This window comes from Amphiura filiformis, chromosome 6, assembly GCF_039555335.1.
Source record: "Amphiura filiformis chromosome 6, Afil_fr2py, whole genome shotgun sequence".
Classification (NCBI taxonomy): Eukaryota; Metazoa; Echinodermata; class Ophiuroidea; order Amphilepidida; family Amphiuridae; genus Amphiura; species Amphiura filiformis.
In genome coordinates, this window is record NC_092633.1 from 61,981,068 (window position 1) to 61,999,382 (window position 18,315).

Sequence of the window (18,315 nt, forward strand, 5' to 3'; positions counted from 1 at the left end):
TTTGAAAAGCACCCTAAACAAGGATTTAACCCTTGGCTAAAACGACACCCTAAACAGGGATGTCATTCCTAACATCAAATTTCATACCCTAAATTTCATTTCCGCGTATTTAGCAATTGCAATTTTGCTACCCTTTTTTCCAATTTTTCATGTTTTTGACACCCTAAACGCGATACGCGCGTATCGTGCCTACCCACAAAAACGACCCTTTTACGCGTTTTCATTATCGCGGATGGTGTACAGGCCACAATGGGAGTGACCCCCGGGGTGCTGTGGTGATTTTTCAGGGTTGCTTTTTATTTGATTTCCCTTGCATTAGGCCTCTTGGTTTTATTGCTCTCCTTTCATATTTAACTGCAACCCTGATTTCCCTCCGCAATGTGTAACTATTTGATACCAATGTGTTAATTATATAATCATGATAATATGCCAGTCTTTTTCTAATTATATGCTCTATCTTGATTAATTCATATTCATGATGTTTATGATACATTTTCCTTAATCTTCATAACGTGTAGTTATGATCAGTGCTGCATAGTGATTTATTAAGGTGAATTATCAAGGTTGCTCCTTATTTTTGATTTCTCATATACTAGGTCTTATTCAATTTTTATATTTTGTTGTTATATTGTTAATTGTTTCCACTACCTGATTATTCAATTCTCAATCATCCAGTTATACTTGGTCTCTTTTCTCAAATTTTGCATAATTTCAAAATTCCAGGTAATTATGCTCCACAAGCAGTGCTTGTTTATTCTTGCTTTAAATAGTAAGTTTGTAAAATCAATCTCAGTTGTAAGTTAAGTTGTAAGTCTAATTTTTGTAGTTTATTTAAGATCATTGAGCAATCGCCGTTACATCGTGTATTTGATACACATTGGTGTGCTCAATTGTAATTCTATTTAACTTTGTATAACCTTGTTATACAAAGTTATACTTGTGTTTATCTGTTTTGTGTTTTATGTTCAATTTGTCTAACGGACCCAGATTTGACCCATTTAAATTCAATAGTACCCTCAACCCTCATACCACGACCGCTGATGATGACTGTAATATCGACTCTATTCAAAGCCCCAATTGTAACTACTACCTTTGTGACGATCTAAATGACAAACTAAAAACCGCGCGCAACACTTATCCTGAGCTTTCCTTATTTCATCATAATATCCGTAGCTTGAATAAACCATGGAAGAAAGAGATGAGAAGGAACCACAACGACTTCGATCGGCCAAGTTTTAATCCGCTTATCTATTGACGCATGAAAAGAAAAGCTATCAATGGTACTTACTTTCATGTATAATCCATTTACCGCGATCGATGCTTGGCGAAATCATTACTGGAAAAAAACTATAACAAACCCATCCAAGAACAAACAAACGCTACCCAGAAGTAAGATTATGGAATTTCACTGATGCTCTGAACATGAATAGTAGCTTTGTTTTGGGATCTACAGTCAAACTGTTTTCTTGATCGTGTTGTGTAGAAAATGTCCTTTAAAACATCGAAAAGGTCATCAAAATCGGCCGGTTTTTTGCTGAGTTTCATCTTTAGCAAATAAGGTAAGATTTTGGTGACTTTTTCGATGAAAAATAGATGCAAAATGTTCTTAAATAATGTACAATGTTCCGGTTGAGTCCGGTACATGAAACCTGTTTAATTTAATAGTTTATATGTGTATAATCGTAACTAGCTAACTCGTTTCAGTGCCAAAGACTGCCAACTCTGAGAAAAAAAGTCATCAAAGTTCGGGAAAATTGAGCGAAATGGAAGAAAAAGATGTAGGCCATCAATGACCGATGATCACGTCACCAGAGAAAATCCTATAGAGTGCTTGCACGGAAGGTCATTAGTTCAAATCATCCTTCAGACACGCTCCAGAAGACATGCAAATACATGGAGTACAATACCAATCACCTATTTAACGCGGGGTATTGATCAAAGTAAATCCTCATGAATAAAAATGTCAAGTAAATGTCGGTAAAGGGAGTTGACAAAGTGAATGCGTTCGTTGTGGTTCCTTCTTATCTCTTTCTTCCATGAATAAACACTCTAACGACATCACCAATTATCAATCACAAATTCCACATTTATGGATTTTCTGAATGCTGGTTCAGGTGTGAAGATGATTCTAATTTAGTTGATGTCGGTGAAGGATATAGTGTTGTAAACTCTATTCGTCATGGCCGTAACGGCGGCGGGGCATCCCTTTTTATTGATCCCGATATTGACTATACAATTAGACCTGACCTCAACATCGACTGCCCAGATTGCTACTCTGTTTTCATTGAGATAAACAACTCCAAAAACCCCTCTCTTGAAAGAAACACAATCGTTGGCATTATCTATCGTCCTGATGCAGTCATCCTGGACTCTTTTTATACTGAGCTTTCACGCGTTCTTGATACAGTCAATAATGAAAGCAAGCCCTGTTACATCATGGGAGATTACAATATCGACTTGCTTAAATTTGAAACCAAATCTTATGTCAGCGATTTCATTAATCTGATTTTCTCACATGGCTTTTTCCCAACCATTGATAGGCCTACCCGTGTTACCGAAACTTCTGCAACGATCATCGATAACATCATCACTAATGATCCTTCGGGTCGCATTGATTCTGGCGTGCTAGTTACCGACATCTCAGACCATTTTCCAATCTTTTCATTAAAAAATCTCAATATTAATTCTAGTAACGCAACACGGTCCAGCCCAGATTTCCAAACAAGGCAAACGCGTCAATTAAAACCCAATAACATCAAGGGATTCCTCCACGGTCTGTCGCTTACAAAATGGGATTGTGTCTACAAGGATGACAAACCGGAACCCGCCTTTAATGAATTCCACGACAGGTTATCTCAATTATATAACATCCACTGCCCTATCAAATCAATAAAGCAATCTAAACGTAAAACACCTAAGAAACCCTGGATAACCATAGGACTAATTAATTCAATAATCACTAAAGATAAACTTTTCAGGAAATACCGATCAAATCCCAGCCACGACAATAAACTTAAATATACTAAATACCGTAACACACTAAATCATCTCCTTAGAGTCGCAAAGAAAAATCATATCACTGCTGAGCTCGACGCCCACAAAAACAACATGAAGAAGACGTGGCAAACCCTTAATCACATTCTTGGCAGGAATAAATCCTCTAAGCCACCTTCTCATTTCATTGATAGTGATGGTTCAGAAATCAAAGACCCTGTACAAATTGCGAATAAACTCAATGACTTCTTCACCAACATTGGTCCGTCACTTGCTGCGAAAATACCTCCGCCCAACAACACCAAATTCAGCAATCCAAATTCACTTAATCATAGTATCTTCCTATCTCCCACCACGGAAGAGGAAGTGCTAGATATTTCTTCATCTCTCAAATCAAGCAACAGTTGTGGCGTCGACGGTATAAGTTCAAGCCTCCTCAAACAAATCATGCCTAAAATTGTCGGTCCTATTGTTCATATTTTCAATAACTCCATGTCCACTGGCATTGTTCCATCAATTTTAAAACTGCCAAAGTAATCCCTATTTTTAAATCCGGCGACAAATATTTATTTAATAACTATAGGCCAATCTCCATTCTACCTGCGTTGTCAAAAATTCTTGAGAAATTGATTTACAAAAGGATCATTAACTTTGTCGAGAAACATGACATTCTTACCAGTGACCAATTTGGTTTTAGACCAAAACTTTCAACTTATATGGCCATTAATAAATTATACGATAAAATTGTCACATCCCTCGACAAAAAGCTTTGCACGGTAGGAATTTTCTTAGACTTAAGTAAAGCATTCGACACGTTAAATCACCAAATTCTCATTAACAAGCTTGATAATTATGGTATTAGGGGCATTGCCAATCTTTGGATTCAAAATTACCTCAATGATAGGAAGCAGTTTGTCGTTTTTAATCAACATCGCTCTTCCACCTTACCAATTGAGTGCGGGGTTCCCCAAGGTTCGATCTTAGGCCCCCTACTCTTTTTATTGTATATAAATGACCTCCCTAAATGCACCCCTAATCTCCTTTTTATCATGTTTGCAGATGATACTAATATAATTTATTCGGATAAAGACCAAAAATCACTGGAGTCAAAGTTGAACAAAGAACTTAATGTTATATCTGACTGGTTTAAACTAAACAAACTTTCTCTAAATATCAAAAACCAATTTCATGTTATTTAAAAATAAACATACCCCTTTCCCCGTCAACTATTAAAATTTGCATTGACGATAAGCTAATTGAACAAGTTAATGTAACTAAATTTCTTGGCATTCTAATAGACGACGACCTGTCGTGGAAATCACACACATCCCATGTTACAAAAATTGTCTCGAAATACAATGGTATCATTAGGAAGGTTAGACCATTTCTCCCCTCTGATTCATTGATCACTCTTTATAATACCCTTGTTTTCCCCTATCTTAATTACTGTGCCATGATCTGGGCTGACAAAAACAATTCCCATCTCCATACACTTTTCTTAATGCAGAAGAAAATTATCAGAACATGTACCTATTCCGTTTGGCTCGCCCACACCGACCCCTTATTCAAGTCTATCCGGACGCTAAAAATCCATGACCTTTACATTTTCCAAACTGCCCAATTTATGTTCAACTACCTTCATGACCTACTACCATCTCATACTACTGACACAGACTATTTTATAACCAACAAAGACATCCACACCCATGACACCCGTTTCTCGAATGACCTTCACGTAACCCTTACCAATACCAGGCTGGTTGAAAATATCCTTCGGATCCAGGGTGCCCTGCTCTGGAACTCCCTTGATCAATCATTGAAACAGTCTCCAACATTGGCTATTTTCAAACATAGACTTAAAGATTATTTAATCGATTCTTATACCACAACTGATTAAACTTCCGTTGTAGGGTATTTTCAAACTGCCCGTCTTACTTGGGTCTGTCCTGTCCTGTCTTGTCTTGTACTGTTCAGCCTGTCCATGCCCCATTAATTTATTTGGCACAATGTTTGATTCCGATCTTGTCCTAATTATCTTTCAAGTGAGGGAATCATACGCTTCTCGTTTCATTCAGCCTTGTGTCAAAATATGTTATTTATTATATATTTTTTTATTGTTGTACTTTCAAGTATTATTATCTGATTTATTGATTCCGTTCAATTAATTTTCATTTATTCTTATTTCGGCCACATGATACATTCGTTGTACATATTAATGTTGTAGCGTAAGTTAAATTTCCATCTTGTTCAGATTGGGTGCCACAAGTTTCACGCTCTGCGTTTTTGCGGCATCCACATCTCTTCACTTTTCATGTTCTTACTGCGTTTCTATAAGTTATATCATTATGTTTTCCTTATCTTTAATTTCCATTTGTATAATTTTATTGTGAATTGAGATGAAAACAAATAAACTTGAAACTTGAAACATAAAATTAACAAGAGAGTTGTCTGTTAAAATCAACATTTTCCATTGTAAATAAAATCTCAAACGTCAAAAAAGTGAGGTTTCTGGCAACACTTAGGCAGAAATAGTTGATACTCATGCACTACAGTTGGTAATGTCTTCATACTAATATCATAAAAATGCATCATCATCCCCTAGGTGGATAAAAGCCCTTATTTTTCATATATTAAATTAAAACCTGAAAATTGTGCAATTTTCCTGGCAACACTGCTCCCACGTATGAAAATTACTTTATAACAGCACCTGAAAAGGCAACGCTACTCGGGCAACACTGGTGTTGAAACCAATGCAAATCATGTCACACCATGCACTTAATCCAAATAACAATACTAGAGTGTTGCATAAAATTAACAAGAGAGTTGTCTGTTAAAATCAGCATTTTCCATTGTAAATAAAATCTCAAACGTCACAAAAGTGAGGTTTCTGGCAACACTTAGGCAGAAATACTTGATACTCATGCTACAGTTGGTAATGTCTTCATACTAATATCATAAAATGCATCATCATCCCTAGGTGGATAAAAGCCCTTATTTTTCATAATATATTAAATTAAAAAACTGAAAATTGTGCAATTTTTCTGGCAACACTGCTCCCATGTATGAAAATTACCAAAACTTGTTTTTCATGATATTACTAGACCAACATCTTATCTACTTACCCTGAGCAGATAATAGTGAGAAAAGTGTTACTTTGGGGGTTACATCAATTTTCCCAACACAAGTTTTGGCATGGCCGAAAATAATGAAAAACACCCCTATTTTACATAATGGTTTCACCCACTTCTGAAAGTGATTTGTTTGTGTTTACATGATTTTTATAGAGAGGAAGGATATCTTATTCACTGCATAAAAGAAGGGTACTGAACATGATTTTCTTCATCCTGGAATCTGACCTGATATTTCTACATTTTGTTACATGTGAAAATGCTGAAAATTGGGCAAATTTACATTTTGGCGGTTGCCATGGCAACCAAAGGTGCAGAGGCGACATGAATGTCATTCCTGTTGACTTTGACCCAAGGTGCATCCATGCACAAAGTTTGAAGAAAAATCATTTTTTGAAGTCTGCCAACACTTATTTGATTAATTACCGTTAAATCATTTTTTGAAGTCTGCCAACACTTATTTGATTAATTACCGTTAAATCATTGCGGTCCAAAACATAATATGCTCCAGTCTTACATATTATGCAATATTGGATACTCAAAACAGTATACGTCATTACCAAATCTTGCAATTTGTAAATGAGAAATCAAAGAAATGTGAGTCGTATGCCAGTGCTTCTTGTTGATTAAAAATATTCTGTTGCTTTCTATCGTTTGCATGAAATTCTGAACCTTGAACGAAATCAAGCTTTAATAAAAAGATCCCAAGGTTTGCAATATTTATATTAAAGCTGCTAAATCAAGTAAATATTGAGGATTAGTTTTCATGAGTGCCGATTTCTCAAAACAACATAAATCTCCAATATTGTGATATATGTTCCCAGATTCTAGTATGGGAATAGGAGGGAAAACATTGAGACCTATGATTGAGACCCAGTACAATGCGCATTTCATTTGGCGCAGCCTCAAATCGCCAGAGTTTGGTCAAAGTGCCGGTATACACACGCACACGCTTAAAGACAGCTGCTTTAACGGGTTGATGTCACTGCCACATCATGGTGAAAAATATGGCCATGATACCTCAAAGTCGCCCCGCGATAAAGGTTGGCCTTAGTTTAGCGAACTTTATCCGTTTAATGTTAGTGCCGCCCGAACTGTGAAGATTTCCGCATACCGAATAATGGGTTTCTAGCATGGCCGCTATGGTTTATTTTTCGAGAAAAAAGTCTAATCAATTAAAGGGGCATTTCGTGATCCAGACCTCATCCCCCACTTTTCCCCAAAAAGTTGAGATTTTTACACCACTGGATACCTCTGGCTACATAATGTTTATGTACCAAATATTTCTTGCAGATTAATTCGTTTAGCAAAAATATCGTTAAAATTGAATTTCGTTCTGGTGCACCAGAACGAAATTACAACACATTGTCTATGGAGCAGTGTAATACACATAATCATGCATAACTCGCAAACGCAAAATCGGAATCAACTGAAATTTTGGAAATAAGCTTTTTTCGTGGATATCTACTGAAAATGTCATAAAAAGAGGATGAAATCCTCCTTTAAGAAGGGAATGGATTTTGTCATAATAATATCGAAATTAATACTTGTCGTCCATAACAAGAAGGAATGCACCGCGATTTTATGATATCCAGCTATAGTATTTTGATTATACTAAGCACCACATTAGATTATGTTAAACAAGAAATATTTATAAAATGTATTAAAAAATAATACTTATGTTAGATTTATACAGCACATTTTTCAGAGGATTCAAAGCGCTATAATTTCGCTGCCATTGGTGAATCATCAGAATCAGATCTCATCAACTAGGCCGGTTGCAGCCGAACACGGCGCACACCTATCCGCTGTTAGATTGTAATAGTCACCAATAAATATCTCAGCAGTTCCTCAAATTCCATTGGGCATGTTGGGTGAAGAAGTTTTTGATAACATGCACATCTCCACTTAAAGCCATATTATAACATTTGCTGAGGAAGACGCCCTCACTGAATTTTTTAAAATTCATTTTTACACGATTAAATTGTACTTTATTAAACAAAAAAAAACAACAAAAATCAAGACTCTAAGTGCTGTAGTTTTGTCAAAATCCGTGATTTTGAATTAAAGGCTGATTCAGCGCTTTATTATTACGATGGAATTATTAGTCGAACGCATACACGATGTTCATAACACACAGTACGTCACGGCGTGCGGGACGGTGATATACACAACAAAGGGTCGTACCACAACATGACCGAAGGAGTGGTACGTATTGGCGACATGTGCTAGTAAATTTCAATTTTCTTTGCTTTGCCGTAGTTGTTCGGCTCAAAAATGAAAGGGGATATATCTGACAGTAAAAGCTAACATTTTATGGCAAAGAAATGCTAATCTATTTTGTTTGAAAATGTTATAATATTGCTTTAATTGGAGGCTCTATTGGGCATCATTCGGACATTTCAGTCCCCGTTTCATTAGAGTGTCATATGACTGACTTCTGTGATGCACAACATGCCTACTACTTAGCAACTCTGGTTAGTACATTAATGTGACGCTGGATTATTTTTACCAGACACTCATGTCTAAGCGGGAATACTTTTTCACCTAACAAGCCAATTGAAGCCATACAACTTAAAAATTTAAATACTTTGTCTAGATGAGCACCGACCCTTTTTTTAAAATCTCAAATATATGAATAACTTACAAAACAAAAAACAAAACAAAAAAATAACTTCCTTCAACTTATATTAACTTAATAAAAAACTAAAATAAAGTTTTTTACAGCACATAACATTTCAAAATAAAAATGAGATCCCAAATCGAAAACAAAAACAGAAACCACAAAACTGAAAAGATAAAATGGCCCCAATGAATGAACTGGCATACAAACATTCTACTTGGGTTTGTTCTACATACTAGTCATTGCAGAGTGGGAATATAAAGACTTGGTGAAAATAGTAGAAATAGGTTAACCACTTCTGTCCTGGATCAGTTATCTCCTTGATTGAAGACTATAATTGCTGTTGATTTTTTGCTTTGCATTATTATTTTGTTTGGGTTTGGTTTGGATTGAATTCAACTGAGACACATTAACCCAAATGTGGGACACCTTATAGGGACATGTGCAGATACTATTTCATCTCACCGCTCCACTTACCAGGTCAGATTCGCCATAAATAAATCATTGTTTAGCATGTTTAGTGATTGTCTGTGCCACATCAAGATTTTTATCCTTTTGAAAAACAGATAATTTATCTGTACCAAACTCAACAGAAAGTCACTTTTATTATTTTAATATATGAAGAACTTAGTTTCAAAACCCCTTACACCCACTTGAGCAATTTTGAGAACACATCAAAAAATCATCAAAAATCTACCCAAGCATCCCGCCAAAAACTGCTTTTGTTGCAAACAACCATAATCAGTGATTTTTTTGATGTGTTCTCAAAATTGCTCAAGTGGATGTAAGGGGTTTTGAAACTAAGCTCTTCATAATAGGTTTATATATGAAATATGTAGTATTCCCTCATCCCATTCTTGATCTGTTTGGAGAGACAATGATGTTTTGACAAAATTCTGACAATTCTTGTAAAGACTTGTATTAAACAGTCCCATATGGTTTGTAACTGCTTTCTATAATACACTACCCAACACAATAAACAGATGAAAGGATCATACTCAATTATTAGCACTTTTCATAAACAAAATTAAAACTGTAAATTAGATGAAAGCCAATTTATTCAGTAATACTAATAAATAGTCAAGCAATAGAACATTTGCATTGCCAAGTACTGAAGTCCCATGTCACTAAAAATCCTTTTGGTTACGTTAGCACCTTGAGGAAAAATGCAAATCAGGATTGTCTGTGTTTGATCCTTTAATTTTGTTGAGTAGCGTAAAATCAAAGCGTTTGAAGCAAATACAACACCTTGGTTGGTTCAATATGAAGTGGCCTAATAATGGATGATGAATAACGAAGAGAGACCTCTTTACCCTTTTTTAGGTTGTCAAATCTGAAACGCGATCCATATTTTTTAAATTTCCATTAGCCTAATTTATAATACTTCAATCATAAAATAGTTAAAGTATCTCCATCTTTATATCCTATTTGTCACCTATGAAAAAAAAATAAATCGAACCAGTTCTGAGATTTACCATTTGAGCACAAACACAATGTTTCTGCAAACGGCTTATTTCCTCAGTTGTGGGCGAGTTTTTTCTACACAAGTAATAAATATGAACATACAAATAACCAGGGAAATGGGCAGAAAGTTACTGAAACTTTGATGCTTCATTAAAACAAATCTCCGAAAGATGAACAAATGTAATTCCCCATAAGCCCACCTTATGCCATGAGTTTCATGAAGGCAGTTCGACTGCTCAGTGCCAGAAGTGGGTAAGTGTAATAGCTGCCATGTGTAGAAGAGTACAATATACGTATTGTGTGTATAAAGCTGCCAAATGTTCACAGGGCAGTTATTGCACTTACCCACTTCTGGCACTGAGCAGTCCATATCAGAAATACATTTGCTATGCTCAGGACCGTTTGGCCGGGGGCGGGGGGGGGGGTGTCGAGAAATAATTTTTGCTGGTATATGGCCGGATTTACCTTTTGCTGGCCCCTGCTCAACATGATTGCCACCCCTGGCTCTTCGGATAGAAGACACCTCTCCCTCCACACTGTAACTCAGGTGTTCCAAGCTTTCCCCAGAATTCCTTTACCGTGCACGAAATTTTGATAAAGTGCCCGCGTAGCGCGCGAAAATGTGCTATTTCAATGCTAAAATTAATTAAATCCAAAGATTTATCGTCTGAATATCAAATCGTGCATAGCACATACATATACATGTGTATCAATCCCGGGTATTGATTTTAGTGTCTCTGCTGTACAATGTAAGTAGTAAATACGCTTTTAGGGACGTTTTCTTCCGGGTCACGAGGTCAAAGGTCAACCGGAAGTGGTAAAAGGTCAACCGGAAGTACCGCCATTTTGAAAGGTCAACCGGAAATGCCGCCATTTTGAATCGAGAAAAAAAATTTCTAAACAAATTTTAACAAATTTCAAAAAAAAATTCAAAAAATTGTCAAAAAATGTTCAAAAAAAAAAGTCAACAAAAAATTAGCATATATGAATGAGCAATTGTGAGATATATATTGCAGATATTAATCATAATACTGCCAAAATCTAACAAAAAACCAGTACGCATGCATGCATCCCACGTGATGCCATGACACAATCACCCAAAGTCATGAAAGTCATAATGCATGCATTGGAATTGTTGGCCGGACCAGCAAAACCCCCGTTGCTACCGGTCGGTGATTGTGTGCTTGGCTAAGGATCGAATCCTGGAGGTACAAAGTGACTTCTTTGTTCATCTTCTTTCCTTTTTCATTTCTTCTTTCCCTTCCGATAGTAAAAAGCCCTTGAGGGTGTTAAGAGTTAAATAATTAAAACAAATATATTTGATTGTTTGATTGCCAAACATGACAGTCTGGTGGATTTCTTATACTGTTAATCATGAGGCTATCTATTGTGATATCTCTATTAATTTTAATGCCAATGCATGGACAGTTATTATGTATGAAAAGATTCATGGATTACTTGAGTAATATTTCATTCATATCACATGCATGGAGAAAGAAGTTGTCAAAAACTTCTTATTACCGAGGCTTTTGTAGGATTATTATTCTGATGATACAGAGCGACACTAAAGCGATACTTTTATAGTAAGTTTCCATAAATAATGGTATTCTACTTACTTTGTGACCAGAAAAGCAATTGAAACTGGGAAAAGGCAGGCACGTCTGCCCTCCCACCCTCCTAAAGGAGGAAAAATGCAATAACTGTAAAGTAAATAACAACTCCGATCCTGCCTTTTTGCTTTAAAATATGTAAATCTCTCTTTCTCTCTCTCCCATCGCAAAAAATTCTTTTTGCTGGCACATGGTCCAGCCTATATTAGTATACGAGGGTTGGTCAATAATATCTCGCAACTATTATTTATCTCCGCTCATGCATGACTTTGATTACTGTCACTTACGATCAATAAAATTTGTACCTTTGTCTTTCAAAACACATAACAATTAGTGTTAGAGTACCTTTAATTACGTAATCTCATTTGCATAAAGTCATTGCTGTATGTACACTGAACATTGTCAACATTGGCGGGAAATTTGCATTGTAGTTGAGGAACGTGTAATAAAAAGAAGCAGAAGTAAGGACCAAAGCAGTTTACAAGCCTTATTTTTGGTATGATTTAATCTAAGTATATTCAATTGATAATTGTGAAAGAAGAAACATATCCGTCAACAGATGAAGAAAGGGACCGTCTTTGAACTTCACCAAAAAATAGGCCTTAACGACAAAAGAAAATGGTGTGAAAATCGTGAGAACATAGCCCACAAGGTAGAAGCGAGAATCAAAATGATCTCCAAAATGAAACAAAAACAAATATGATTATTGGTATGGTATGAGAGATCATAGTCAGGACAATAGAAATTGTTGCAATAAAAATAGAAATATGCGCATGCGTATGGAAAAAAGAAAATTTCATCAAAAAAAGCGCTAAAAATATGACTAATACAAGGTTTGCGGAACAGTAGCTGTGTGAGTGAATTGCTATACTAAGTCTTATGCTAAAATTAGACATACCTTTCGAAATTCAAATTTCTTATTCAATCCAGAGCCTCTCTATGGTGTGCTACTCTGAGTACAATAACATGACCTTTTGAAAACAAAGGGTTCATTAAGAACGAAATGTTTAGGATTTCACCACTGGGACCTCCCTCTTTAATAATCAGTAGATACTCAATCGAACCAGGTACCATTAATGTTAAATTTTGTCATCGATTAATCTTTCTATCTCTTATTATGTAAAGAACAATGGGTGATAAAGCCTACTCAAAATTGGAGATATTCAACATGATCCCTTATCTTTGATAAAAAAATGGTATAGGTCTAAAAAGAGTACATCATCATTTTTATGTTATCGATCTACAAAGTCGCAAAAACCGCGTCAAATCCCATATTTTCATTCTCGAGATGTTTGGAATTATGTAACAATACCCCAATTTGGTGCAAGATTTTCTTGACTTCTTTTCACCATAAATCAGGCAGTGTCCATACGCTATTGTGTTTATGCTAATGTCATTACGTAATCAAGTATTCAATATCGCTAATACATATTTGTTTTGAAAGACAAAAGTACAAACTTGTATTTAGCGTAAGTAACAATCATCTAAAAAAAAAGTCATGCATGAGCGGAGATATACCATAGTTGCGGGAACTTATTGACCAGCCCTCGTATGTTACTTACTCAGTAACCTTTTGGTTTTGTCCTGGTATAAAGTCAATATTCATGATATTTGAACAATAATTATACTATAGCTCGGATTGATATATATTGTCAATCATAGTTGTCAATTAATGTTAATGTTCATTTGGGATACTATTTGGTACGCATGTTCGTCACAAAAAGGATCGAATTTTGAGCTGCTGGCGTCGACGACGTCTTTGACGTTAAGGGTTACTTTAATTCGTTGGAGACGGTACTCGGGTACACAAGTAATACAAAAAAACAACAAAGAAAATTAATCAAATGTAGTTCCAGTGTATCCTCTTTATTAGTTGGCCTACTCATAATCATATAATTAAGTGAAAAAATTGCCATTACCTCCATTACGCCATTTAGGGGTCCGTTTTAGTGTCTTACGCCATTTAAGGGGTAAGATTTCTAATATCTTACACCAATAAGAGGTGAAATTTGCTACCCATGAATACGCCATTTAGGGTCGAAGTTCGAGATGATGTGACAAGTATGGGTACCACTTAAGTATGCGAGTGAACCCCGGGGGAGTACTTTTGCCTTGGATTTGTCTTCAGTCAATGTAACATATTATGTTTGATTTTGACTGGTGTTGTGAAATCATGACCGGCTTTTATAATACATCCCAGCATACATTGATTTCTACCAACACTCTATGTTCTTTCTATAATTTGGTTCACCTCAAGTTCGGTAGTGACGTCAATACTTTTTCGCGGTTGCGTCGCAGGCGTGCCGATAAACCGTCTCTGTATGCGTGCGTGTATGTACACTCAGCGCGTTTTCTTTACTCGCGCGATTCGATACTGCGGCGAGCAAAGTACATCAAGCGCACTGACCATGTTAGTAATGAAAGGATCTATAGACCACTTGACATGTGACGTCATTGACCGGCAGTATGCCCGCGAATTATGGCAATTTCCATTGTTCTTTGTCCTGCTCAGTTTGCTCAGGCCACGTGCATTTTAAATCGCCCACCATATTTCATATAGTACAAGACAGTACAGCGGTTCGTTCACGCATATCGATAGACCAGTCCCCCGCCTTTGTTGATAAACAGTGATGTCAAGTGGTCTACTTGTCTTATGTGCAAAAACTGTTGGGGGTACTTCGACAACCTTTTACTGCCAGATGGCATTACCACGTTGGCTTCAAATCGTCGTAGTACATGGAGAGACTTTGTAGTCGCCTGCTTCACAGCGGAATGAAATGAATCCCTGAAAGATCCTACTGTGCGCTGAATCACCTTCAAATGAGAGGAAAATGAGATGAAACGAAACAAGAATTAATCATTTCAATTAAGAAATAAAGGGTAATGCATGATCCTTTACATGAGGCAGTAAAAACGTAAATAATGGGTGAGGCGCAGCCGAACCCATTATTTAAACGTTTTTACTGCCGAGGACACATTATTTGCGTGTAAAGGATAATGCTGCACCCGTTATTTCTATTCTATTACCACAAAATAGTGCGATTTAAAGAGAAAATATCACATTTTTTGCCCAAATATTTCAAGTTGTTTACCTAAAGGTGGAGCGCCTACGCGTAGCCAAAGCGAATGCACATTCCAAAAACACAACCTAACATTCCATTCTCCCCTATAAGCAGGTATGCACATACAATAACACACCCTTGGTATTCCATTCTCCCCTACACAGTTAGCAGCCTGCACAACCGATTCTTTTGTTTGGCAAGGCTCACTCAGTCATTTAATGAGGCAATACAAACGATCGAATTTGGTGTTGAAATGAGCTAAATTTTTAGTTACACCTTTTCGATGTAAAATTAATTTTCTCGGCCAAATGAAAAGCAATCATTTTCATTTTTTCAGTAAATGTCAGGAAAAATTGTAGTGCTTGATACTGTATTTTTTTTTCAAATTCTAGTGTTAAACTTAGGCGTGAAATTTAGTCATTTAGTGTAAGATTTTCGATTTTGATAGGCTTAAACTCTGTCCGCGAGCCTTTTTTGGATCAACCTTTTAGCTTTTCAAAGTAAGATAGTTCGCTAATGAAGGATTTTTCCCAACTTTCTAACGCACATCACCGTGAGCGATATATCATAGTTTTGTCAGAATTTGCGTTTTCATTTCACTATTTTAACTGCCGGCTGACCATTTTTCAAAATCAGCGAGTGAAATCTAAGGCTAATACTAGCATTGTGGATCGATATCCCTGGGTTTAATAGGAATACCGGCATGGCTACAGTGTTGCTAGAACTTCAATATAGCAAAGAAATTCCCAGGCCTATAGCGCTCCTACTGATCATGTTTAACCAGAACACTCAATTGGGGATTTGGGCTACCAAATCGCTGGTCGGGCAATTTGCTTTCAATGGAAAATTGACCTGGATAAACAACAAAGGAAATATCGACTATTTCTGTTGGTTGCTCTCGAGATAAAAGTAATGAGTTAGACATTTTCGGAGTACGAAGGGAAAAAGGGTAAAATAAAAACGGAAATTCTAACAAAACTATAATATATAGACCCACACGATGTGCTTTACAGAGGTGGGAAATATCTTTCTTTAGCAAACTATATTAGTTTGAGACGCTAAAAATGAATTCCGTAAAAAGCTCGCGTGCGAACTGAAAATATCACACTAAAAGACACAATTTGATGCTTAATTTTAACACCAGGATTTGTAAAAAAATGTATATCCAAGCACCAAGTTTTTAACTGACATTACTGAAGAAAAAAAAAATATTGCTTTATATTTGACCGAGAAAATTAATTTCATAGCAAAAAGGTGTATCTCTGAATTGTGCTGATTTTAACATGTATCGATCGACTTTCAGCGCGACTAAGCATTTCTAAAGAATCGGTTGTCCAGGCTGCTAACTGTACATAAGCAGGTGTGCTGTGCGCTTTGCTGTGCGCTGTGATGATAGAAGAACATAAAGTTCGTTGCCCTGGTCACTTTATCGCTAATTAATGGTCTTTCACGTGACGCGTTTCAACAAATCACAGTGCGCGATTTTGAATAATGGGTCGTGGGGGTAATAGAATAGTTATTAAAGAGCATTCTCAAAGTACAAACATCTTCAAAAAGTTTGGTACTTTTCGTCTAAGGAGAATCAGCATGGATTACACAGATTTTGATCTAAAAGAAAAGTCTACTATTTTGATATTGTCAAAAAGGGCAACATTTTCCACATCAAATGAATAATTATTTTAATCTTCACAAGTTTATTTTCCGTTTAATTCAAAATTTATCTCGGCAAGAAATTTTATATCCAAAATTATATTGTAATGGCCCCCCCCCCCAAAAAAAAAGAATGAAACAAAAATGTGTCAATTTACACAATGTAAACCGAATTCTTTGTCAATTCTTGCAAGTGTTTATTTGTGTATTATTGTATGTTTCTGGTATAGGACAACCTGTTCCTGGAGTCATCATCCAATAATCAATACATATCGCTTAAAGCATCTTATCCTTTTAGTATTGCAATTTACAATGTTATCATACGTTTTTAGGGAAATCCCTTCCCGGAAGAAGCATCTCTCACTCTAAAAATGAACAATATTAGTATTGCCATTTACCTACTGAGATGTTATCGTAGGTTTCTAGGGCAACCCCTTCCTGGAGCAGTCATCCATTATTTACTGCATATCGCTCTAAAAATCTACATTTTAGATTTGCCATTTACTTACTGCAATCTTATAATTCCCGGAAGAGGCATCTCTCGCTCTAAAAATGAACAATGTTATTAGTATTGCCCACAGTAATGTTATCATAGGTTTCTAGGGCAACCCCTTCCTGGAGGAGTCATCCAATATATTTATTGCATATAGCTCTAAAGGTCTACAAATCTTGCCTACCATCTTCAAGGTGTTTTGTCTATACTGGCATTTATCATCTTGTCCAAGAAGCGCTCATTAATATAAAATGATTTCACAAATTGATGGGCATATCCTCAGAGTTTGGCATCAATCATGTTGTGTGAAGACTTGTGCCTTTGATAGACAAGTTGTATACATACAAAAATGAATGGAATTAGAGAAGAGGCAGATTCAGGCTCTATACAAAAGCAGATGGCATAAGAAATCTATAAATGGGGCTGCACATCTTCATTGTGTGATATATGTTTAATACAAAGATATATCAATTAAAGCAGGTCTCAATTTTGACATGATGTCCAGGGATGCATACCCTAGAGGGACACATTCAATAATACGTTAGCGTCCCTTTTATGAAGACATCTTGTTTTGTGACTAAACAACATGTTAGGCAATTCAATCAATTTTTACAAAGTGGGGTGACGTCATTGTACTCGTTCTAGCTGGCCTGTATTCAGCTTTAGTTTGGACTGAAATTAAATAAATATTTCTTTGTGTTTGATAGTTCACTTAAAGTGAACTGGATAAGTTTTGCCCTGAATTTGTAGACATGAATATTAAATGTCTTGTGATACTCTCATATGTATGAAGAAAGGTGACAGGTAAATTAATACTTACACTATCTTCGTCTTTTACTTCATGCACTGAAGTCATTTCACACCATCATGTGATTATAGGTTGAATAATACCATCATGTGATTATAGGTTTACAAAATACTGCATCAACATCTCAGCAGTCAGGTACCTGCACAACCGATTCTTTTGTTCTGCAAGGCTCACTCAGTCATTTAATGAGGCAATACAAACGATCGAAATTGGTGTTGAAATGAGCAAAATTTTGAGTTACACCTTTTCAGTGTAAATTTTTTTTCTCAGCCAAATGAAAAGCAATAATTTTCATTTTTTCAGTAAATGGCTGGAAAAACTATAATGCTTGATACTGATTTTTTTTTTAAAATCCTGGTGTTAAACTTAGGCCTGAAATTCAGTCATTTAGTGTAAGATATTCGATTTTTATAGGCTTCAGCTCGGCCCGCGAGCTTTTTCTTGGATCAACCTTTTAGCTTTTCAAAGTAATATAGTTCGCTA